Genomic DNA, 26705 nt, shown 5'->3' with positions numbered 1-26705 from the left:
GACATTGGGGAGGGTATGTGCTATGGTGAGTGCTGTGAATTGTGTAAGACTGTTGAATCACAGACCTGTACCTCTGAAACAAATAATACATTATATGTTAAAAAAAAAAAGAAGATAGTAGGAGGGGAGAAATGAGGGGGGTAAGTCGGACGGGAGATGAATCATGAGAGACTATGGACTCTGAGAAACAAACTGAGGGTTCTGGAGAGGAGGGGGGTGGGGGGATGGGTTAGCCTGGTGATGGGTGTTAAAGAGGGCACGTTCTGCATGGAGCACTGGGTGTTATACACAAACAATGAATCATGGAACACTACATCAAAAACTAATGATGTACTGTATGGTGATTAACATAACATAATAAAATTTAAAAAATGTATGGTATTCAAATATTTTGTCATTTTGCCACAGTCTTTTTAATTTTGTCATTCATTTTTCAAATTTCATTATGTCCTTTTCAATGACTGTCCCTCTTTTATTTTTCATGATTTTATCTTTCACAGCAAAATTGCCTGATGGCCAATTACTTATGTGGTGAAAATGCTGGCAGCAAAAAGGCTTGCAGCAAAGATGCTTAAGGCAAAAACACTGGATATGCATTCGAACGTTCTCCTGTGTTCTACCAACCTCTACCTTAAACTCAACCTCCAAGCACCCTGGTTCAGTACCAAGTTACACAGCCTACACAAAGAGCTAGTAACCTGAAGGGCATCCTACCAAAGCCAGGGCCACAGGTGAACGCAGGTGCCCACCATGGCTGGCTGGCAAAGCCTCAGTGAGCTCAGAGTGATGGCAGCTGCTAGCACCGAGCCCACAGCCTCCCTGGAAAGTTCTTCCGTGGCAAGTGCAGACCTCTCCAGAGGCCCGCCTGCTTTCCCAATCATGTTTTTAGTAGGTGTCCACCTAATAAGACATTAATTAGTCTTTTCTATGCCAGCCTGTGAGAGTTAAGGTATGACCTACTCCACATGACATTCTCCCCGTCTTGCACACAATTTTTTTTCACTAAGAGGAAATTCAGTCTAGTTGTAGGAAAAAATCTGCCCTAAGTAGTTTTTTCACATTTTCCCACCTATATCCTCTGGAAGTACAACTATCCGCTCTCAATAAGGCAATCATTTTGTATGTGACCCTTGATATCTATGCACTGGAAGTCTAATTTACCAGTAAATTAACTGCCTTTTATATGGAAAGCAGGACATGGATGTATTATTTTCAGAGTGGACTAAAATGTAAGAGATTCAGATAACATTTAGTTACTGCTTCTTAGACACACTGTATTACCTTTGTCTTTTTGAAATCCAAAGAAATCTAGAACACACACTCAAAAAAAGCATGGTACCGGCTATCCCTGTGCTATCGTTTCAGATCAACGAGATAAGGTAAAGCCAGTCTTGTCTTACAGGGTTGGGACTGAGTATGTATTTAAAATACGGCATTATTAGTCATAATCGTTAAATAAATAATTAAAAGTAAAAGAACCACTGTAAATAAAGATGGACATATTCCTAACAAGTTATAATACATCCAATTTATATGCCCTCACTGCATTTTAAACGATGATTCTTTTAAGTGTCTGGATGATGAGCAAGCCCCTGGTCACTCTGGTGTCAGGGCAGCTGAAGAGATGACCCAAGGGCAGTGGCAGCCTCCACACTTCTCATGCCATGGGTTACATTCCCTCTGCTCGGCTTCAAGCAAGGAACAATCGAAGGCCTCTCATACCGGCTCTGAAGGATGCTGATCTCAGGCACAGAGACACAGTTCTAACACTGCTTTGTCAGGATCTCACTTGGGGTGAGGGACCAGTAAGAAAATTGGCTGGCTGGGCGCCTGGGTGGCTCAGATGGTTAAGCATCTGCCTTCGGCTCAGGTAATGATCCCAGGGTCCTGGGATCGAGTCCCGCATCGGGCTTCCCGCTCCTTGGGAGCCTGCTTCTCCCTCTGTTTCTCTCTGTCTCTCATGAATAAATAAATAAAATCTTTAAAAAAAAAAAAAAAAAAGAAAGAAAATTGGCTGGCTTAGCAGCAGAAATGCTTTAGCTTTCTGGGTGGCCATGATCCTGTCCACACTGATGTGCTGCAGAACAGGGTCACAATGTCCTTGCCTTGACCACTTTACCAGCATGTGGTCTTTCTACTGTGAGCTGATCTCTTTGAAAAATAGGGGATGCTTTCTTCATTTCCCTTTCAATTCTGAGATCTTTGAATGAATAAAACCAAAATAATTTATACCTAGTAATCTTCAGAAAGGCATTTTCTGAAAAATTCGTTGACTGTGGCCACTACTCCCGTCTTACCAATCCAATGGCTTTTAACTGGGAGCGATGTTAACTTCTTTTATGTTACAATTTTTTAAACATGTTTGTGCATCACCCTGGAGATTCTTAGCATGTCTGGGGTACAGTCTGAATCTCTGTTTCAAAAGAAAGAGTTCACCAGGTGTTTCTGATGTACACCCCCTCATTTTAAGAAAATCACATTTTGACCATTCAACTGGCTATAGTGAAACTAAGAGAAATTTCAGTGAAGACCATTGGCTTAATGGTCTTTACTGTTAAGCCATTTGTATTTACCAAATTTCAACAGATAGAGCATTTTTCAGTCATTGTCTTTCAAGGGCTCAGTGTAAATAATATATAGGCCAGCCACGGTGACCTGGGACAGATCCTGAAGATGGACATTTTCTTTAACATTATGGCAATGCATTGACTGTTATACACAGGAAGCATTAGGCACTCTTTTCATTATGGAACAGCATTATTCACTTAAATATCTCCTACAGAGTTTGCTTCCAAATTATGAGTTGGTTCAGTGTTATAGTGTGCAGAAAAATGTTGGCTGCCGTTATAAGGAAGGACTGTAAAAATCCCAGCTGTGTGCATCCTTTGTATAAAGCATAGGAAGAACCATCCTCTGACTACACAGTATCCAAATTTTATGCACCACCGTGGCTAGCTTTATGCTGTAACTGTGTGCCTTCTGGACTTGTTTTGTTTTACCTTTTAAAAATGAGACCCTGTGCTGAACATTTCCTTTCTACCTCTCCATCAATATCTGAGAAATAATTAATGTTAGCCAGTTTATTTTTTGGATTCAGAAACCTACACTTTCGGACACAGTTTCTTCTGTTTATGGAATGAAATATATTTTTAGCTTATGGGGTAGAAAGCTTGTATGCTTTCAAGAATGGCTGGATAGAAACAGAAGAAAATAGGATATTAAATATAAGCATCTGAAATTGCCATCTGCATACAAATCTCCAAAAGGCAAATGGAATAAAGCATGATGTATTGTTCAATGGCCACAGGAGAGCTGTTCTTCAAGGGTAAAGCAGCTCATAAAGAAACGTGTGTTGATTCTCGTGACAACCTACCTGAAGTCCACATGCTTGGCAGGTGGGCACAGATGCCACGGCCATATTTTGGCCGGCCTGGTGCACAGCACAGCCATTCCTTCCACGAATGCCTCGCCCAAGCTGCCTTCTATCCAAGGCCTGTTAATTTCACCTCTTAAATCTGTCTACTCTTCTCCGTCTCCTCATTGCCAACCCGTGTAGGCTTCTGTTTTCTCTTTCAACTGCTTCCCTACAGGTCTCTTGAAGCCAGCCTGGCCCCGCTCCAATTGGCTCTCCACGTCATCACCAGAGAGAGCTTTGAAAACACAAATCTGTTCGCATCATGCTCTGGCTTAAAGCACAATAGCGGTTTCTCTTCCTCTTCAGATGAGATGAAAACTTTTCTCCCCGCCTCCCCTACCTAGAAGGCATCCTGCAGCCTGGTTCCACCCTGCCTCCCCAGCTTCCTCGCCTGGCAGGCTCTGCCTCCCTCCCAGAGGAAAAGCCTGCCTCTCCCTGGCCTCTTCCCAGTCACTCAGACTTGCCATGTTCTCTCTTGACACGGGGCCCATGACAGATGTTTCCATCACTTAGAATGCTCCACCTTCAACTTCATCTCATTACCTCCTTTCAACTTATAGATCTCCCTGGAGCCTCTTCCCGAGGGAAGCCTTCTTGAACCATGCTAAGTCACTGCCCCTGTTATGGGGTTGTAGATAGAATACCTTGTACCTCACCTTCTGGTACACCAGTCACAAAGCATTTGCACGTTCATTTTATTAGTACCTGTCTTCTCAACTATAGTGTGAGGCCCATGAAGGCAGGCGTGAGGCAGCCTTAGGCTTTCACCATATTTCACCTTGCTATGTGCCTGGCCCGTTCAGTGTAATATGGTGCTTCCCAGACATTCTGGAGTTGGCTGGCTTCAGTTCAAACGCTAGGGCCATCACTTGTCTACTGTTTGACTTTTGAAAGTCATTTAACCTTCTTGTACCTAAGTTTCTCCAGCTGCAAAATGGAATAAAAATAGAGTTGTAAGGGTTAAACCAGTTAATTACATAGAGGGTTTAGAACGTGCCCAGCATGTAGTTTAATCAAAATGTTTGCTATTACTGGCCCAACCACCACTTTTCCTACTGCGGCTGTTACCATCAAAGCCCTCCAGGATACTGAATGAATGACTGACTTTCCAGGGAATTCTAAAAGACCACAGAATATTCCTATGGAGGTGGACACGTGTCACTGATGTGGAAATGGAGGTGATAGCCGTCCATGGAGAGCAGCTCTGAGGGCCACACACGACAGTGGTCACTGATTATGATGAAATTGTTAAATATAACTAACTCTTGGTGTGGCAAAGTGTTTGTGACATACTACGTGAAAAAAATGAGCTATACTGGACATACAGATAGACACACACGTATGCACACGTATGCACACACATGGCAATGTGTGAAAAGATGATCATTAGAATGATCATCGAACTTGGGGGTAGGGGAGAAGATACTAGATTATTTTCCCATTTTCATGGTCTTTTTCTTCTATGATTGAATATTTTATACTAGACGTGAGTTAGCTTTCCAAAGACAAGAAAGCTATCAATGCTATCCTGTGATCTGTTATTTTACACCTCTAGCATGTGCTTTTGAGTAGAGTATAGCAGTTTCCAAACAGGATCACCCGAGGTGCTTTTTAAAAAATAAAAATCTCTGCTTATTCTCTATTTGGGGCAACATAAGGTAGGGGCTAGATATCTGTGTATCTAAAAGTTCCCTTAGATGATTCTCATTTGGAAATAAATTTAGCAACAAGGCAGTTCAAGAGAAAATAGTACTATAACTGGTGCATTGTTCATAACAGGTCATTTTAACTTTAAAATATTTAAAAACACACCGAAGTTTAGCTAAAACAGTATCTCAAACTTTAGCCTGCCTTGCAGGTGAAAACTTCCTTAAAATAAATCAGATAAATGTGATTCTTTAATATATTCAGCAACTGTAAATACATCCACACCCTTGTTCCATTCTGCTCTACAGTGAACAAATCTGAGGGACTTCCTTTCCTGATGTAATCATGGCCCAGGAAACATAATTAAATTAGAATAAGAACTGGAAATATCAAAGGCAGCTCATAAGGTGAACCAGAGACCCAGTATAATTAAAGCCCCCAAACTAATGCTGCTCGTTTTCACTCTAAAATGGAATCAAAACATTTTAAAAGAACAAGCTCCCTTTGACTTGCAGTTTTTTCTTTTTAAAGAAATATTAACTGGCTGAACTACTTTTAGGATGCCTGGCAACAAAAGCTATGTTTGCAATATTGCCAGCACTGACGAAGGAAAGTGGGTCCTGAGCTAGTAACCTGGGGAAAGCCTGAGGCAGGTTCACCTTTCCTCAGGAGCCCTGGGTTTGTCTGATTCAGCCGAAGGTCATGGGAAGTGGCCAATGGAGAGGTTTCCTAATGCAATTTTACTTTTCTGAGATGCACGAGCAGCAGAAAATAATGAACTCAGGCAGATTCGTAACTGCCCAAGGCAGTCACCTTTCTTGCACGAGGTCGTTTGCCTTCTCCACTTAGCCTGGTTCAGCCTCACCGCCTTTTAGCACTTCAGTCCAGGCTTTGGTGCACTTGGGAAGGACACCTGCTCCGATCCTCTGCGAGGCCCCTACATCTTCCAGTGAGGCACAGCTCAGCTCCGGGTCACACTGCTCCTACGTCCCCATCCACAGAGGTCTCTGCCTTCTTGCAACAGGCTCAGGGGCAGGGGAGCGGCTCTGCCAGAGGATGCCTGCTCCTCATGCTTCTCCATCCATTCCTCCGTCTGTGTTCCTTCCCAGCCCTACAGAAGCCCTGATACATCTTCGCCTCTGGCCACTGCTGTGTCCCCTGTGGGCTGGTCTTAGGAGACTGTGGTCACTTAACCGACATCAACCGGAATGAAGAAGATTGGGGTACACATGGAGAAAGGCAAAAGCACTCTTGACTCTTATTCTTTCCTCCCTGATTATTGCTTACTACTGTAAAATTTCTGAGGTAATTTTTGAATCTCCAGAGAGGTCAAGATTTCTGTTTATTTTGCTCACTGCTACGTTCTCAACATCTAGAACAGTGTCTGGCATGTAATGGGCTCTCAATTTGTTGAATGAATAAATAAGTCAAGAGGCATGGAAACCTTTGTGATGAAATGCTAAAGAAACTGCTTATTTTGTTGAGTGGATGATGGGCTGAGAAAGTATATACTGCAAGTCTAAGAAAGCTTTTCATGCTTTTAAAAAGGTAAAAAAAAAACAACTTAAAATAATTTTGCTTATTCCCAAAGGTTATCCTATTTGAATAAGTAAAAAAAAAAACACATCCCCTCAGAATATGGAATTGATAGAAAAAATATAGAAAGAGGTAAAAAATAATGAAGAAATCCGTGTACATACAGAGAAAGAGCAGAAAGGAGAAAGGGTAGAAAGAAAAGATGAAAAAATCTGAAAGAAAAGATCAATCTGATCCGCAAGTAATTTGAACTGAAGCCATCACGAGGCTTTCAAGCCATGATGCAGGGTATTATTAATCAATTCTGCTTGGGTCTGTAGAGCTGAGAGATGGCGGCAGCCATTGTTTATTACTGAGGTTGACTTTCCTTTCAGAAGGTTACTGGCCTTGATCTTTCTTCCCCTGACTGGCTGTTGGTATTTTGCTAATCAGAGCAAAATCCTTCTTGAGTAACAACGGGGTATGTCTGAAGCTGATCTTCGCGTGACCTTTCTCTCAGCCCTTCATGCAACAGTCATTTGGAAGTTCAAAAGACATCACAAATTACCATCCTGTTGGCGATGATGTGCACTTTGGTTCCCTTTATTATTATTGGGGTCAAGCTTAGTAATTGACAGCAACATTCTATAATGGGAGTGCTGAATTTGAGATTTTTTTTTTCACACAGTGACAACTGGAATAAAGAAAATGTCTGTATTTATATTTGCACGAATAATTATGGGAATTATACAATGGAAGGGACTTAAGAAGTCTCCAGAACTAACTCCTTGCCTCCAGGCACATCACTCTGAAATCTCTCGATAGATGGTTATCCAACCTATTTTTAGAGGTTGCAATGGATAGAGATTACACAGCCTCCCTTGTTAGCTTGTTTCCAAAAAGAACTTCTAGATTATGTCTAACTGTACTCTTTCTCTCTATGATACTGCCACACAACAAGCAATTCATTAATCGCGCAAAATACAGGATGAATTTGCCCTTAGGAAACTATTAACAATATAAGCTCATAAATTTTTAAATTTCCCAATTTGACCCTGGGTGGACTAAATCTTTAATTTTTAATACTTTGTGAACATTGCCTCTCTTAATTAACATGCAAAGCTCCAAACTCTTAGAAATGCTGCATCCCCCCCTTCTCAGTCATAGGAATAACACATGCTTGTCTTTTTAGTCTTTGGCATTCCAGAAATGAGAAGCAAGGAAGAAAACCTGTAACGGCAAGGGCAGACAGCTCACAAATAAATGTGCTTTAAATTTTCAGTGAGAAAATGTAATTCTCTGCCTGTGAAACAATCCACGCTGAAATATGCAACGTTTCCAAGTGGAAATCCCTGCAATTCTAATTCTAAACTCCGTGCAACCAAAAAATTACCTTGAGATACCTGTTTGACTCAGCATGCTAAACCAGGCCGCCTTGCTTAGGGCTATTTTCTTCACAGAAGCTGAATATAACCAGTCACTGTTCACTGGCTGTAAACATTTGGCCTAAGGATTAATAGGTGAAGACCTTAAAACAAGAAAATTATACACTGTCTAATTAAACTCCCAATTGCAAATGTCACACGTTGGTATGGGAAGGGGGTAGTTACAGACTGCTAGTGTGATTATATTGTAATATTGGCACAGTACAAAACAGCATCTTCCAAAACCAACACAAAGAGAAAAACAAAATAATTACACATTGATGTTTTATAGGAATTTTGGAGTCTTTTTTTTGGGGGGGAGGCCTAAAATTTCAAATATATGCTTTTATATCTAATTGCCTCATGGGACAAATATTTATTAACTCCAGTTGTAGAAATCCTTCTCGAGCACAAAACACCACCTCCTTACTTTAGATTTGAGGTCAATGAAAAGCCAGAGAATAATATTACAAATTACTTTTTCTTGATGATGGTATAACAGCCATAATTAGCAGCAAATCCTTTTGCCCTATTTGCATGTGCTGAATTTTCCTTAATTACTCTGCAGTCTAATTATGAAGCTCAATCTAGAGAGGAACTCACAAAAGCCAGTGATGCACAAAGCAGAAGACCACTCATTCCACCTCCTGGATTTACTGCTTTGAATCCTATAACAAACCAGTCGTAACAAACTCTATTTGTGTGGGCATGAACATGTAAACGGTGTCAGGGAGAAGATGCATGGTGCCGAGTGGCCAATGCTAATGGAAAGTGATACTGAGTTTACTAATTCATATAAAGGCACCTAGATTGTGTTCTTGCCAAAGCACGGGGACTGTCAGAGAAACAAATGTGTGGCCCATGTTGCAATTAATTTGATTCTTGTTCTTTTAAGGCTCTCCTTGTAGATTTAATTAAAGCTTTCACACACTGGGCACATTCAAGAAGTATGCGAGTTTAATGGCTTCTTTTGAATGACAGCAGCAGTTGGAAGTTATGATTCAAACAGTAACAGGCAATCATAAGATAAACCTATTTTTAATAAGAAAGTGCTCTCGGGCGCCTGGGTGGCTCAGTTGGTTAAGCGACTGCCTTCGGCTCAGGTCATGATCCCGGAGTCCCTGGATCGAGTCCCGCATCGGGCTCCCTGCTCGGCAGGAAGTCTGGTTCTCCCTCTGACCCTCCCCCCTCTCATGTACTCCCTCTCTCTCATTCTCTCTCTCTCAAATAAAAATAAATAAAATCTTAAAAAAAAAAAATAAGAAAGTGCTCTCATTCTTACTCATGGAGCAATTCATTTTTTTATTTTATTTTAAAAGGGGACAGCAAATTGCACTTTCTCCCTGGGTATTTTTCCCTTCCTCTTACTGCCTTACTATTTCTGCACTGAAGAGTTTTTGACGCTCTGTCGGAATTATACTTCTCCTGTTAGGTGGATAACTTCTTTCATCAAATTAACTATGTTACCTATTCTTATGTCATGAAACCCCAACCCCACCTGTCTTTGCTTTGATCTTTAAGTACACTTGCCCAGTCGCACTCATTTTGCTTGTTTGTAACTGGACCAACATCCCCCCATGGAAAGCAGTACTCTTCTCCCCTGACCTGTTTCAATCACTGCAAACATACTGACATGAAATGAGAAAGCTATGTGCTCCATTATAGCAAGTGCTAGGAAACACTATGAAAATGATAATTACTAATAATGATAATACTCCAATGCATACCCTTTAACATTTTAAAAAATGTTTGAAAATTTCAATCTAATTGCCACTTCCTCCTTAAAGTTTTTATAATTGCTCCACCTGAAAGGAAGTTTTCCTTCTGAATTTGCAGGGCCTTTATTCACATATTCTATGGTGTTTTATCATTTTCGACCTAATACTGAGTTTACGTACATGGATTCTGTTTCCTACTAGACTATAATGCTCTTGTGATTCTTGGGTTAGTCTAATATGTGTTGTTCCCATGACCCCTGCTTAGTGCCTTGAGTAAGCACACACTCAAGTATTCTCTGAATGAATCAATGTGTCACTCTACCACTCCTAAACCCCAAACTGAGCACAATACCTTATTAAGAATGATGAAACAAGGGCGCCTGGGTGGCTCAGTTGGTTGAGCGACTGCCTTCGGCTCAGGTCATGATCCTGGAGTCCCTGGATCGAGTCCCGCATCGGGCTCCCTGCTCGGCGGGGAGTCTGTTTCTCCCTCTGACCCTCTCCCCTCTCATGTGCTCTCTTCCTCATTCTCTCTCTCAAATAAATAAAATAAATAAAATCTTTAAAAAAAAAAAAAGAATGATGAAACAAGTATATCATAAATCAAGAAAAAAGTATGTGTGTTTGTATGAGTACATACACACATGTACACACATATACACAGAACTTTGTTTTATGTATCATCATGCTCTAGTACAATTAATGACAGGGCCAGGCGAGTCCATCTGGGCCCCATTCAAGACTAGCTGTTGCCATACCGAAGGTGCTTGCTACAGGATGATCACACAGTACCAGCAAAATCAGAGCCACGGAATGAGGTTCGCTTGAAATTTCCCTTCTGCTCCCATAGGCTATCCTTATCCATCATATACATCTGAGTGACAGGAAGGAAAATGTCTGAAAATGTATTTATCAATCTTTGTTTATTAAATCGTGTTTTCCCTTAAGCCAATGATGTGATGTGCATGATGCTGGAACAACAATAAATCTTTACTTCTCCAAAATGAGTAGCTGAGGGCAAGAGCAGGTGCACAGGAGAACACGATTAATAAGTTCCAAACTTTATTTGTAGTCAAAATGTGGACTTTATAAAACAGGAAACAAGTTTCCCCATTCATTTGAGGCTACAGATCTGACAGACTGGAGTGTCACAGAAATGAACAAATCAAATAATTGGACTAGAGTTCTCATAGGAGCTATCCATGTTTTTGTTTATTGAATCAATTTCTTTGTTGTGAAGATCAGAGCTGGCGATGTTAGAATCGGACATCAGTAGTGCTAAGGAACCCGAAGCACTATCTACAGTTCTTGACTAGATCAAACAGAGAAGCCCAAAGAGGTCCTTTGGCTTGCCAGAGGTCATGGATGACTTAGTGGTCCTACTGGGGCTAAAATCCAGGCCCCTGGACACAGCTCAATGCCTGTTCTTCCAAACCGGAAGCAGCTTAACATTTTTCACCCACTAGAATTCCCTTGAATGATCTGCACGAACACTCCTGTCCTATAAAATGGGTACAATAAATATGTCACTGTGGTTTTAACTTGATAAGAAGAGGTATCTTCTTTCCTTTAGCTTTCAGCCTCTTTTCTAGGATCAGCTACTAAGGACTGGCCTGGGACCAGATAGAATTACATAAACAAGATTTCCAATGATGTCATCCACTCCTATCCAAAAGTATTTAGAGGAAGCTGATGACTTTCAATTTCACACTTATGTTAAAAGTTAATCCAGGTTACAGTGGACATTTAGTCATTTCAACAGAGAATGTCCCCATGGACAGAAATCCTTATGGACTTGACTATTCATCTTTAAACACACAAATTTTGTTTTAATTGGCAAGTAAATTTGTACATTTAACACAGAACTAAGCCAGGACCTTTCTCATTGCATGTGGCTCTCGGCTGAGTGCTCTTAAGCACTGGTCAGGATGGGCCATGCAGAAATAAGAAGGCTCTGTAAAATGGGACAACTAGAAGGTTGTCTTATTAGCAAAGGGGATCAAGAGGTAACAGTCTTTCAGGTGTAAAATAAGTGAGTCATGGGGATAAAAAGCACAGCACAGGGAATATAGTCAAGAATATTGTAATAACTTTGTATGATGACAGGTGGTAAGGACGCTTATCACGGTGAGCATTTATAAGGTACATAAATACTGCATCACCATGTTGTACACCTGAAACTAATATTTTTTTCTAGAAAAATAAAAAAAAATAAAATAGGACAACTAGAGATATCTTTTAAAATACCAACTTTTTAAATCTCAAGCAAAATAAACAGGATGATGCTCAAGAAAGTGTTGGAAGTTGAAGTAATTGTTTATAGAGAAGAGGAAAAAAAAAATCTAACAATACTTCTCTTTCCTAATGAAAAAAATCAAAATTTGAACTCACAAGTTGAAGATTTTTTTTTCTTTGAGAAACAACCTCTTGTCCTGACATTTGGTAATAAAAAAAAGGGTAAGACTTCTAAAGTGTTAAGAAGGAGTCTAATTGTCAGGGCTCTCAAAATGACACGTAAGAATTTCATTCTGAGGAGACTGTTTTCTTTGCAAAACTCCACTAGTTCAACCCCAATGCCAATTATCTGATAATATTGTTGAAAATAGGAATATGGCAAAAGCCTATCCAGCGGAATTACAGGGCTAGTCAGAGGATTAACACTGGCCAACAGCAATGACCCAGAAAAACCTCAGCCCCTATTCCTTACCTCCAGACTCAGACAATTTTTCCAGAAAATTAAAAGGGCCCTGGGCTAGACACAGCCTCCTGTTATTCTAAATGAGCAGAGGACATGGATGCAGACACATTTATATGAAGCCTGCCACGTTTTCTCTTGCCCGTGACTCGCTTTCACTGAGGCCCCAATGTATTCCCCCCTCACAGAGGTCCGAGCTGTTTACCAAGCAACGTTTCCTCATTTCTCATAGTCCCACATCCATGGCAGACCAGTGGCATCTGGTTCAATATTTCATTAAATCCTCCTGAAAACTAACAGTTCAATCTATTAGAAAAGTACAGTCCCTAAGCAACATAAATTACCTAGCAGGCTATGGCTGCAGCACGCCACCCAGCCCATTTGCTGTGGAGACATTTATAGCTGTAGACTGTCTGCACATTCTAGATTCAGCAAGCAGAGCCTTCGTAAGCCTCCCTCAGACAGTAAACACTGAAACGTAAAAAAAAAGTTTTTAGCAAGCACAGGTTATTTAGGTTTAGAATGAATAGTTTTTGTTTTGCCTTAATTATACAAGAATTTAATGTAGACTCTTTTCTTGGGAATGTTGAGTATTTTGGCCCCTGTAGCCCCAGGATTTTCCACTTCTTTCTTTGCCCCGAGCAAAAATGACTGAAGAGCGTTCTCACGATGGCCCCATCGAAGACTCCGCTCTACAGAAAATTCAGAGCTAATTTATTTTTGCCGCAGGGCATCTGCAAGTTATGTGACTTAGAAGTCGGTCTGGATGAACAGTTTCATTCTGGACTAGTTTTGACAATCAGTTCAGTCCACACCATCTTCAAATGTTGTTGCCACTTGAAAAGTCTAGAAGTGTGGACACTTTTGATGGCTATCAGGAGGGACGGGGGGAAGGCCTTTTACCCCAGTTACAATAAAAATACCAGGGCCAGACACAATTCAAGTGCCTGGACTGGCCAGGAGATTGATTCTTCAGGGATCTTTCTGGAAATTTCTGCTTTAATGAGTTTCTCCTCCTACCCTGGGCCATGAGTCTGAACTCCTATTTGTGATAATGAATGAAAAGGTAGGTAAACCTTTGTCTATGACTTTTATGGTTCCCAAACAAACAAGCTTTAGCCCCAAGACTGCCAATACTGTAATTTTGAGGGCGGCTCTCTTTTTCGTGAGTTTAATGTTACACAGTTGTTGCATAGAGAAAACAGTAAGAACCAGGAATGTTCAGCCACTGCACGAATTTATTGCATGCTAGTTTGAGGAAGCCGACGCTGTAACTGACTGTAATTGTGTGGCCGGCACAGCAATCAATCACAGTGGGCCTTTTCCGGGCTGAGCACTTTCTCCAGGCATCTGGGGCCTGTCACAGATTAAGACTTCTTGCTTAGTGGAGCTCACCTAGCTGCACTAGAAAAATACAGATGTTTGCAAATTAATTGTGTGGCCCCAGCATTGTCAGTGACATGCCATGAAATTAGCAGAGCTGACATCATTCAGTTAAGCAGTCCCCAGAAAAGTCACATTAAAGCAATCTATGCAGAAACTGCAAATTGGGATTCGCAGCTGTAGATTGCCCCTTCCCCCACCAAAGCATTTAACTTGTCTGAGCTTCTGTTTTTTCATCTATAAAATGAGAGGTTAGGAAGAGATGAACTCCAAGGCTCCTTGTAGCTCTTGAAATTCTATGTAACATTTGGTTTGAACAATCTTGTTCATTAAATGCATTCCAAATGTTAGTGATATAAAGTGAATACTTGCATACTAAATCATGTTTCCAAATTACTTACACTGTTGTTTCAGGAATAAGCACTTACAGAAAACAAAAAATGGACCCGACATAAAAAAAAAAAAATTGCATTTTAGGGAATTAGTATCCATTCAGCCTATGTGAATATATAAGCTTTGCAGAAAAAAAAAAAGACACATTCACAACCAATCCATACCATTCCTCAAGAGTAAACAAAAGTGCATGTTATGTACCATACTAGATTCCTGCCCTGGGTGAAATTCTTACCAATCCTACAAATTATATGGAATCTCATGATAGCTATAGATGACACAGTTAAGATTTTTTTCTCTGTTGCTGCTAATGTTGTTTCTGTATCTAAATTTCTGCTCTTCGGGAAAGTTGCATGGAGATACACTTTATGAAGTGTTCAGAGAATACACTCAGCAGTGAGGGAAGTAGTTTCAAATAAATCCACTACCTTTTACCCTTCCCTCACCCCCTCAACAAACAAAAAGTTTTGGTCCCATTAATTTGATAAGCGATAATTGCCTTCTTTGCCATAATATTTTTGCAGATGTGACTTTTGGGGCAGCCACTGCTAACATGTGTCTGTCACAGACTGCAATAGGACTTTCTAAATTAATTTTTCTGGGGAAGGAAGAGAAAATAATGAACATAAAATGGTAGGGGAAAATGGGACTCTTGTCTGTGTTTCTCACTGTGATATGTCAATGACATTTATCCTTTTTAGTCTTCACTTTCCTTCCATAGACTTAGAATATTTCTTAAAGGAAACTATCTCTAAGGGGGTTGATACAATATTCATAGAGAAATTTAATTCCAAAGTCAAACAGGAATGCAATGTATTTTATTTAACTTCTTCCCTGGAGTCTAGGCAGAGCTTACATGTGTGATATTGCAGCAAATCTGGATTATGGGTAAGCAAATGTCCCTGTGTGTAAGTTACCTGTGGTGACAGGGGATCTGTACTATGGTGATGTTGGATGCCCCCCCAGAAGGCCCTACTGCGGGGAATTCCAACGCAACGGTATTTGTCATTATGTAGATTTGTGTTACTGACAGAAGGGTAAGTGACCCATAAATCAGCTTTGTTCTATGAAATTCAGCACTTTCCCCTTATATAAACAATTTGTGATTATTCATTGTTTTATCTGGATCTTTTCCCTCCTCCATTAACACATAATAATTGAGTGTTGATTCTACTTATAAAAGGAACTTTAGAAAATAGTTATTTTAAGAAAAATGAATATGGAGCTAACTTATTTTTCTCCCTAATGAAGAAGAAACAGTCTGCAAATTATCAAATTTAGCAAATTTGCAAGAGAGAGAGAGAGGGGAAAAATAATTAAAACTAAGAGTACCGCATACACTAAATGTAGTCGACACATTTATTTTTTGCTAAGTTTAATTTAAAATAGTTATGATGACACTTCAAAGTACATTTTGTAAAAATTACAAAAGATGTCATAAAGACCTTACCATAGTTTGCTATTACTTAGTCTTGGCCATAAAGCAGTCCAGGGCTGCCAGGTTTAATATGAAAACCAAACAGTTTGGCATAAAATTGAGATTTAGACGTGATCAAAGATGAAAATATGTCCTCATCAAATTCATTTAAAAATACTTAATAGCTCTCAGGAAATACCTTTCAGACTAAGATAAATACTGTAATATAATATTGAAACAGATGAAAAAAAAGGCATACAGATGCCAGTAAATATTTTTAACTGAGTGCTAGAAACATACCCAGTGCTGTTCAGAGCTGGGAACCCGAGACAGTTTCCTGCCCAGCAGAAGAGAATATGGATCGGAGTACTTACAACTGGGAATAAGCAAGGAAGGGCACAGAGCCGGAAGGAAAATCAGTTTAGAGCCCCAATGCCAGCCAAAACGGCAAGGCATAAATCACTTCCAAGACTTAACATCCCATTTCCCTACATCACTGGAAGGTATATTTATCTCAGAATCAGATGCCACACTATGTCCGCAAAGACAAAAAGAAAAAAAGAAGAGCTGCTATATCACATTCATCTTATGCAACTTCCCACACAGGAGAACCACACACACGCAGCCTCGCCTATTTGCGAAGGAAGTGTCTGCAAACCCGTGCTGAGCGCCTCTATCTGGCTTGCTACAGTTCAAACCTCAGACCGCCTGGCATCTTTTTGGCCAGGACACTAAACTTCTTGCCACAGGTGTCTCTAGCAACTCAAGCAAGGGAGTCCTCCTCCTCATAAAACACAGAGGTGGAGTATGTTCTGTCCACATCCTGGCAGCCTTCCCTTCTTCTCTCAGAATCTAACAAGTCAGCATGTAAGAAGTGACAAGGACACAGTTGGGTTGGAAACAGGGGATTAACTGTGGACCTCTGAGTCCTAAAGGTGAGCCCCGCTGATCAGGGTCATGCTGAGAAGTGGCGAGCCTGGCTCTCCTGGATAATGCAGTGTACACACACCCAAAACAGGCCTTGTTTGTTGGGAGTCACAGGCTTCATGACATAAGGGCTAGAAGTGAGGGGAGCCATCAGGATTTCCATACCAAGCAGTCACTGCATTTGAGTGAGAGAGGCTGCCCAAATAAATCACCTTGGATTTTCACGATGTGTGTACCACGGGGTTTTGGAAATCAGTTACACATGAAGATGGCCCCTCATTTGCTGTGTATTTCAGGCCTGCTGAGATGCTTGCTGCATCAAAGGTTTCTAAAGGAGCCCGAGGTGTGGGAGTCCCCTCTCTGCTTCCCAACCTTCCCTGAGCAGAGCCGATGTCAGGGAGCAGATTTGAGGCTGCCCGCCTGGCTCTGCAGGCCTCCTCTTCTACACGGGGTATGATTTTCTTCTTTTGCAAAATGTGTGAGGGTGAGAAATACTGGTGCAAGAGAGGTCGCGAGATTTTCTTGCGGCTTCTTTCTAGCTCAGTGGGTAAGTACTGGGTCCGTCTTTTTCTATTGCTACTGCATCTCGACTAAAGAGCCATAACGGTTCAGAGCGGCAGCTCTGAAGACAGGTGGCCTGGTTTCCCTCTTGGTACTGTTGCTGCCTGACCCTGCTACCTTAAACAGCTTGCTTTTCTCTGTGTCAGCCTCCTGGACTGTAAAAATAGGCTTGCAGTCCGTATGTCACAGAGCCGTTACAGGCTTAACTGTGCTAATGCTCATAAATAACTCATAGTGGTGCCCAGTATGCGGCAAATGTTTAACATTTGTTGGTTAATAGTCATTGTTATCATCGCTGTTATCATTATTATTACATAAGTAACAAGTAATACAAACGGAATGATTATTTAGAGGAGTCAACTCATGTTCACTCATGGATGTGTTCATAGCAATTTACATATTTGAAAGTAAATTGTTTTTATCCTTTTTGGGGTCACTATCATCTCTTTTGGCTAATAAACTTGTTTCCACAGAAGATGGACTCTGTACGAAGTTTCTTCCAGATGCCACACATCATATACACAAACATACAGTGCCTCAAATAAGATAGTTGAGCAAAATCCCATGAATAGGGCTCTGTCTTCTTCATGGTGACTCCAGTTACTAAAAGGAATTCAGGGAAAGGAGTTTTGCCAGAAGAAGCGAGTGGGAAGCAAGAATAGGCCTTGCCCCTTCCTTCAGTAAGGACAGGAAGCAAAATGCCCTCAAGGGTCATCCATGTTGTAGCCTGTGTCAGAATCTCTTTACTTTTTAAGGCTGAATGATATTCTACTGTATACACACACACACACACACACATACATATATACATTTTGTTTATCCATTTATCCATTGGTAGACATTTGGGTTGTTTCCACCTATTTGGTTATTGTGAATAATGGTACTATGAATACAGGTGTACAAATATCTGTTTGAGTCTGCTTTCAATGCTTCTGGGTATAGACCTAGAAAGATGTTTTTATAAATGAAAACAGTAGGGCTGCATTTCTTGGTCCCAGTTTAGTACATTTTCCATTTCATGCACACCTCAAAAAGGGACTGCATGATGCTAGAGAAGTAAGTTTAGGTTGTGTGTGCCAAATCACAAAATTAACTCAGGAAGAGACTTCCTTCCCAGTGGGATCAGGTCATCATAATAAACAACATTTTAGAATTCAAAAATCTAGTTTGTTTTTCTATTTTCTACTTAGTTTCTCTCTTAATTTGTGGATCTTCATTATGGCTATTTCATTTACCTTAGCTTAACTTGATCTGTTACTTGCTCAGAATTCCAGTTTAATTGTAGTTCTTCACATAGTATCACTAAAATCAGCAGTGTAACTTCTGAAAGAGAAATGATTGCGGAGTGCCCTCAATTTAAACTAAAAATGCTAAAACTAATGCTTTGGTCAGGATAGTAATTAAAAGATATTTTGAGAATTCAAAATTTTATGTCATAGAACACATGGTATCAAAATAATTGTTGGCAACGTCCTTTAGCTCTCTGTGTTAGCAGAAGGACCTGAACATCAATAAAGAGTGTCACACTGCACATAATCAGATCTATAATTTGACCTTTGAAACTGAACTTGTTAATGATGTTCATTAATCAACCACATTCTTCCTATAGTTGGTTTCTCCCTTCACATAATGATTTATCATTTCAGTTAGCAACTTATAACTTCAGCTAAATTTTGTTGTCCCTGTTGTTCTTTTTTTTTTTAAAGATTTTATTTATTTATTCATGAGAAACAGAGAGAGAGAGAGAGAGGCAGAGGGAGAAGCAGGCTCCCAAGGAGCAGGGAGCCCGATGCAGGACTCGATCCCAGGACGCTGGGATCATGACCTGAGCCGAAGGCAGACGCTTAACCATCTGAGCTACCCAGGCGCCCTGTCCCTGTTGTTCTTTATATCAGTGTCGATCAAAAAATAAAAAGGCACATAGAATAAGAACCATTTATTTATGTTGTATTCCTTTGTTAAAACACTGTCAGGGCCTCTGTGCTTGGCAGGCTTCCCCTGGGAGTAATCACTAACAACCTGTGGGTTGTTACAGTATCAGCTGTGGGCAGCAGAGGGACACTTCAGGCTGACTGTGGAGTGACAGAGCCTGGACCTCATCATTGAGATACTGACAAGTATGTCCCTACTTGAGGGGACACTCAATAAGCTAGATTTGCTGAACGTCCAGGTTTAGGAAAAATCAGTGTTAGAATTTAGGGAGAAGTTTGGGGATAAGAGTTAGAAGCTGTCTGGAGATCCAAATGGATGGGTCATTTAAGTCCAGGCACCAGCACAGCAATTAGGACATAGAAAATTAAATTGTTCTTGAAGTGAAGCCAGTGGAGCTCAGGCACCTGAGCAATTTCCTGCCGAGCTGTGAAAGTGGGTTGGCCCGGCCCTGGGGAGCGAGTTGTGGCATGGCTGTCATGTGGCTCGTAGGTTTCTGTGGGCTCCTCCGAAGGTGCTAGATGCTGGCTGGGGAGGGGGTGGCAGGGCTGTGGGGCAGGTCTGTTAGATGCGCCACAAGGGCTCTGGTATCCACTGCAGACAAAAGCAGCAGAACATTTTCATAACTGTAGCCTGATGTCAAGACCAAGTGGGGTCACCATGCTGTGGATTGGACATGGGGGCAGCTCAAAAGCTACAGGGCATCGGAAATTGTTTAAATTTGGATTCTCTTTCTTTTTTTTCTTTTTCTTTTCTTTTATTATGTTATGTTAATCACCATAGATTACATCATTAGTTTTTTTTTTTATAAAGATTTTTATTTATTTATTCATGAGAGACAGAGAGAGAGAGAGAGAGGCAGAGGGAGAAGCAGGCTCCCAAGGAGCAGAGAGCCCGATGTGGGACTCGATCCCAGGACTTTGGGATCATGACCTGAGCCGAAGGCAGATGCTCAACCATCTGAGCCACCCAGGTGCCCTACATCATTAGTTTTTGATGTAGTGATCCATGATTCATTGTTTGCATATAACACCCAGTGCTCCATGCAATACATGCCCTTCTTAATACCCATCACCAGGCTAACCAATCCCCCCACCCCCTCCCCTCTAGAACCCTCAGTTTGTTTCTCGGAGTCCATAGTCTCTCATGGTTCTGGATTCTCTTTCTTAAACACAGGTTATAAAGGTGTGTGTGTTGGGGCAAGGGGAAAGGATATATAGGGGAGATAAGACTATCTTCTTCTTCTCTGATTACAGCAGACTGATAAAAGCATTACACCCTCTCAAACTCAGCATAAGGAAATCAATAGCCATATGGTATTATAGAGCCAAAGAGCCTGTTTTCACATGATCTCCAGGTGTCCTGGCTTTGTTACCTGCGCTGGACTAAGCAGCCAGAGAACCCAAGCACTCAAGGCACATTCCATCAGGAAGTTACTTTAGGAAGGAAGGCCTTGCTGGTGTGGGCCGGCTTCCTTCCCAAGAACCCATACACAAAGATGAGCATTGTTGGGAGCAGCCTTGTACTCTCTCTTACACTGGGGGAATTGTTTTCAAAGAGCAGAAAGATGATTTATGTGAAATCTTACCAGTGAAAACACTCTAAAAGATGTTACTACCTGAGGCTCATCTAGAGTCCAGAGATCTCAAACCTGGATTAGAGAGACAGGAGTCAACAGTATTTCTAAGTGCAGAAAGCAGGGACAGGCTCTAGTTATAAACTGGAGGCACACTTAATCCACACCACCTGGCAACATCACCAACAAGCTCAGTGAAGCTTAAGTTATTGTGTGTTTCCAAATAGGGACCACCTACTCACAAAATACTTTGTGGGCCAGTTTCACTATTTGAGGGCGTCATAGGTACTAACGAGAATGTGGGCAGAGAGGAAGCATGGGCAAGGAGTCTATTGTCCTTTTCTGGGATAAGACAATACCTGTAGCCAGAAATAGGTGATAAAGAATTTTAAAATGTGGTCCTTTAAATGTCTTTTGTTTGGTTTATCTTAAAACAGAATTAGGAATCACAAATTGGTGACTAGATACCCATTTTATTTAGCCAAAATTTAAATTTAAAAATTGATCAGTTGCCAATAATAAAAAAATGAGAAGATTTAATGAAAGAAATTAAGATTTCTTGCTTCCCTGGGGGGTGGAAAGGGCAGAAAGATCTGCGTCACTGTAGTATACCTGGGCAAAGCTGAACAGCAGGTGCCTTCTCGAGACACACTCTTCACAAAGGGCCTCCCCTTTACTCACCTGGGTCATCTTTACAGGTCCCACAGACAACGGTGAATTGACCTTTAAACTGTACCTACTGTGACCTCTAGGACCAGAACTCTGAGTCAACCCTAGCTTGACAAATTATAAAAGAAACATCTTAAGTACTATATCTACAAAACTACACAAACCAACAGATGCAATTTCAATGAAGCAATTCTCAGCAAAGACAGCCTCGTGAAATTTCCAAGTGTCCCCTCAGGGCGCAAGACTACTCTCAGATGACAGCCACTGAGTTAAGAACTTCAGTGAATGCTATGTCAGCACTTCATTTTTAAAATCTTAATATATTTCTGAGATTGCCCTCGCTTCCCTTTTAGTAAAGGTTAAGGCCATACCTACAAATTAAGCACTGATAACTGACCTATTCTCTTTGAGGAGTGGCCAGTTTCTTCAGTGACTGAGTGCCGACTCCAAACCTACCACCCAGGCTCTTAGGCAAGCCAGGAAAAAAATAAAGGCCATTTTGATAGTTCCCAGTAACTATATACTTACACTAAGCTGTTCAGTAAATGGCTTTTTCCTGATTTTGTTTCTGTTAATGTTTTCTTTCTGACATAAGGACAGGGAACCAATGTTTATCATACGCTCCTATCAAACACACACTCAAAGACACTATTCCATACAAGGATGCAGTGGGAGAGCTATTAGCAGCCAAAGGGCTGGAAAAGAGAAAACGTGAATGAATTTCAAAGAGCACTGGCAGAACTACCAAAGACAGAAGTCTGAACATTTCCATTGTAAACTCACTGAAAGGAAGACCTAACAAACTGGGTATTTTAATTTATTTAGGACCCATGCTCATAGTATCAAAGAAATTCATCCTGTAGCTGTTTATTCAATTTTGAATATGATAAATTTTTTCTAAATTGATGTTGGTTGTGAAAACTATCTAAAGGAGTACTCGCTTTATAAAAAACCATTTCAGAAGTGGTTTAAAAATAAATAATACTTTAAGTAAATGATAGTTTAGGAACTCATTTTCTTTTAATTAAGCTGTATCTGAATTTAAATATCCCTACTCACTTAAACTATTTCAATATATCAAACTGACAGTGTAAATAATTGTTATTCAAACTATTCAAAATAGGGACCCTGTCCACCAGAATGCCTACACTACAGAAAACTTAAAAGGTATCTTATGCTGTTACAAAATTTACGTCTCCCAAATTAATAAGAAGCCAAAGCAATTCAAAGTCCAGTGTCGCACTGAAGGGCTTGCATTAAATAAGAGTTTTTGTCTATAATTGTGAAATACACTTCACACCTACAACCACAAAGCACCTTGCAGGGCATGAGAGCAGAGTGTCAGAGACAGTTAGGAAAAAAACACACCACAGCCCTTAATATATTATAATCTAATAGAAAAGACAAATGGGACCCAGGTAACTCAAGAGCCTGCATGCAAGGAGAGTGTACGTGAGCTCTGTAATGAGGGGGTGAGTAAGGAAAGCACCAAATCCCAGCATCCAAATTGGATGGAATTCTGGCATTCGGGCAGGTGCTGCTTCAAGCCGCCTGGGGACCAGAGTAAACTTTCAGAAGTCGAGTTCACACCTGCGCATGTGCCTGCGCGAGCAAACGGGCCATTCTTAGATACAACCAGGGCTACATTTTTTGCCAATTTTCTGCTTTGTGTTGTGTTCACAAACAAATAGAAATATGTTGAATTTAATAAGCAAGTCACGTTTTGCTTGTTGCAGGACAACCCATAAAAATAGCTTTACTTTTATTTCTCCCACAGCAGTGCTGATGGGGAAACAGCATATATGAGAATAACAGCAACAAAACCTGCCTCCAATGGGTTTGGGGAAGCCCTGGGCGCCTTAAAAGACATATTGTGAGGGCACTGGGCAAAACCACGCTTTTTCCTATTGAATACCTCCATACACTGTTTGCATCTGTAATGTGAGGTCTGCCAAAGAGAGAGAGAGAGAGAGAGAGAGAAGTATTCCTCTCCTCATTAACTCAGTAGTCCCTCTCTATTCTTTTTAAAATTTAACTTTATGTAATTTTCTACAAATGAACCTAAGTCAAAGGTTCCAGATAGAACTCCTTTCCTTGTTAAAAAGAAATTTAGATTTATGTTAGAGAACAGGGATCAGGAATCTTGACCAAAGAATATATATGTATATTTCTCCTACACTCTATGTATTTTTCATTATTGTCTCACTCATCGATACAAAACAAAACCAGAAAGAATTGAAGGGGTCACTGATCCTATTAAGTTTGAATTCCTAACCAAGATGACAGGTTTAAAGTCATCCTCAGTTTTCAAGTCCTGGGAACTTCCCACTCTACAAACCAGAAAGCAAAGTCATGTCAACATGAATGGTGACATATGCCCCCTACAGAACACAGACAGCCTGGATGGGACTGAACGGGGAGCATCCACGCACACCATCCGGGGATATGAGCTGTGGAGAATGGTCAGTTTCAGTGGTAAATGTGCAACCCCTTCTTAACCCCCTTCTAGGTACCATCAGACTTGAGCTTCAGAGGTAAGAGAGACCAGATATAGGATAAAAATGGGCTGTGTGGGAAAGTTACAGCCATCAAAATTACCAACCAGCAGAACAACTGTCCCCTGAGGTGGCTGGTAGGCACCCTGCTCAATGTGTGCAGGTTTGGGGCTCGTGCGCAGTGCCCAAGACAAGAATGGCTCTGGAGGTTGACCCTGACCTCTGGGAATTGAGACAGTTGGCTGAGTAGGATCTAGGGCAGGTGCAAGGAGTCCAAACACATGCACGACACTATTCAGCACACTGAGGAGAGTGATGCTGGCCTTTGGGTCTGACCCCAGAGGCAGACCACGCGGCCCCTTACTGGGTCTGGGTCTCACAGGTTTAGATATACAAGGTATTTGCGTTGAATGCCAAGACCATGACCAGTCAGAAGAATTGGGGGCTTAGAGAGAAATCCCCGAGAGTGGTAGTATTGATGCCCCAAGACTTTGGCTTAGTTCTCTGTAAGCCATATTCCAGCCCTCTTGATTGAGCAGGGGCCTGAGCGGAAAACTCACTGCTGGGTGTCTGGCCCAAGAGTGGTTTTCCCTTGTGCTGTCAGCTGCAGCACCTGCACCAAAGCCTGGCTTCCAGCTACAGGGACAGTGAGCTATCTTACTCCCAGTAGCTGTGTTCCTTGCTACCTTGATGACTAAAGCCCCATGTTCTCCAGGGGCAAAGGAGAGGCGGACTCCCTTCAAAGGAGAAACAAGCCCTTGTCTTTGCTTGTCTCTTGAGTATGAAAACAAGAACTCTGAAGCATGCATGCATGGGCATTGAACCTACAGGCAGCTACAGCTCATAATCTAAAGTAGCAGATTATGTATATTATTAATATAGTTAATATTTATTGGGGCTAGCACTTTGATGGTAAGAACTCGTTTTCTTCTTCTAACATTCTTATGAGGTAAGTACTAGTATTATGCCCTTGGTATATATACCTGCAGAGACCGAGGGACACAGAGCCAAGCATCTTGCCCATGGTCACACAGCTTGTAAGCCACAGAACCAAGGAGTGCACCCAGGCAATTGTCTTTAGGGACTGCTGGTACCTGCATGCCACTCCCAGACTCTAGAGTTTGTCTCTGAGGAGGAAAGGCTGGGGTAAAACACTCCCTTGCTTCACGGCTCACTGTCAAATGTAACAAAATTCTCTCAGTCACTACACCAGACAAGGATACAACACCCTCACTTTGTGAGTTATCCAAAGTAAACGTAACGGCTGAAAAAATGACATGAAATACACGTCCTTGAAAGGATTTATGAAACACTTCCGTAAAGGTGGAAGTGGAAGAAGCTTTTATTTAGCTATCTTCCTGTGATGGCTCAAAAAGAAGACTAAAACACGATGGCAGAGTTTCAAGTATTTGCAGACTTACAGCAATGGTAAACTGCCACAAGCTGATGACTATGCCGTTTCCAGCTAATAGATCCAGGCAGCACGTGAGTTTTAACAGAGCAAGAGGCATCTCTGAGTTTAGTGCTGTGGCCGTAAGTGGTGGAGCAGAGTGGTTAACAATCAGACACACCTGACTTATGCTAGGTTTTGCCCTGTACTACCTATGTTACCTTGAACAACTTTCCAAACTTCTGGGCCCCTATGCTATTATTTATCAAGCACCAGCTGTGTGTACAAGTTATCTTACTTAATCTTCGTGGCCCCCTATGAAGTACACAGTAGTCTCATCACCACATTTCCCACCGCAAACTGAGTTCAGAGAGGGTAAGTAAGTCATCCACATTTACTCTGCTACCAACTAGGAGCTGGGATTCAAACCAGGTCTGTAAGATTCTAAATCTCAAGTGGCTGCCCCTTACCATTCTCTGACATTTTCCTCCTATAAAATAAAAACAAAATAAAAACTTGGTGCCTGTGTTCTCCATCTTCCTGTTTAAAATAAAATCTTCTGTATAAACAGCTCCCAAAGAAACCTCAATAGAACATAAGAGACCATAGTCAAACCATTAGGTTGAGTCCAGAAATAGCGGCTAATATAGGAGCTATTAGGATAATCACATAAAGTCTGGGTTAGAGGAGGCCTCAGTTTGTTTAACTTCCCTCTGTACCACAAACCATCCAGTTACCATCTAGAAAACTGAAGGACATTAGTTGATTGATAGATTAGGATGACATATCCATACTTATTTGCGTACCCAGCTCTCCGGTTTCACGCATGCCAAAGCGTGTGCTAGAGCAGAAAAATCTCAGCATCTGTGTATTTATATGGCTGCCTATCAAGTACACATATTCTAAACAATAATCACAAAGAAATATCTACATATGACTCTCTCAACGTGGTTTCAGAAAATGTGATTTTGAAATAAGACTGAATAGAGCATCCAGACTTAAGACATTTTCCACATACAGCTCACATGGAGCTATAGTGGAAAAAAATTCCTATCGCATATGTAAACAAGTATAGCAGAAGAACTATAGAGAATGCCAACTTGCCTCCTGCCACATGTTGCAGGCATCTCTTTGAAAATTGGGCTTTTATCAAATTTTCTCTCTTATCTTTTTTGTTTCATGATGTCTTCAGAAATACTTCCTATTTTTATTGAGATTTTTCTCTCGGTATCAGTATTGTTTAAATATAATAGAATAGGTTCTATTGACTGTTTCTTTTGCTGTGCAAAAGCTTTTTATCTTGATGAAGTCCCAATAGTTCATTTTTGCCCTTGCTTCCCTTGCCTTTGGCGATGTTTCTAGGAAGAAGTTGCTGCAGCTGAGGTCGAAGAGCTTGCTGCCTGTGATGCGGAGAAAGGGGAACCCTCCTACACTGTTGGTGGGAATGCAAGCTGGTGCAGCCACTCTGGAAAACAATATGGAGGTTCCTCAAAAAGTTGAAAATAGAGCTACCATACGATCCAGCAATTGCACTACTATTTACCCCAAAGA

General features: G+C 41.1%; 1 protein-coding gene across 1 annotated transcript in view; it reads right to left on the bottom strand.

The window, feature by feature from the left end:
• Positions 1 to 26705, bottom strand: part of PTPRM (protein tyrosine phosphatase receptor type M) — a 712816-nt gene that overhangs the window by 174176 nt on the left and 511935 nt on the right. The window lies entirely within an intron of this gene.

This window comes from Leptonychotes weddellii, chromosome 13 (assembly GCF_054177405.1).
Source record: "Leptonychotes weddellii isolate Sample4059 chromosome 13, ASM5417740v2, whole genome shotgun sequence".
Lineage (NCBI taxonomy): Eukaryota > Metazoa > Chordata > Mammalia > Carnivora > Phocidae > Leptonychotes > Leptonychotes weddellii.
The sequence above is the reverse complement of the archived record's forward strand: the minus strand, read 5'-3'. Positions and strand labels throughout refer to the sequence as shown.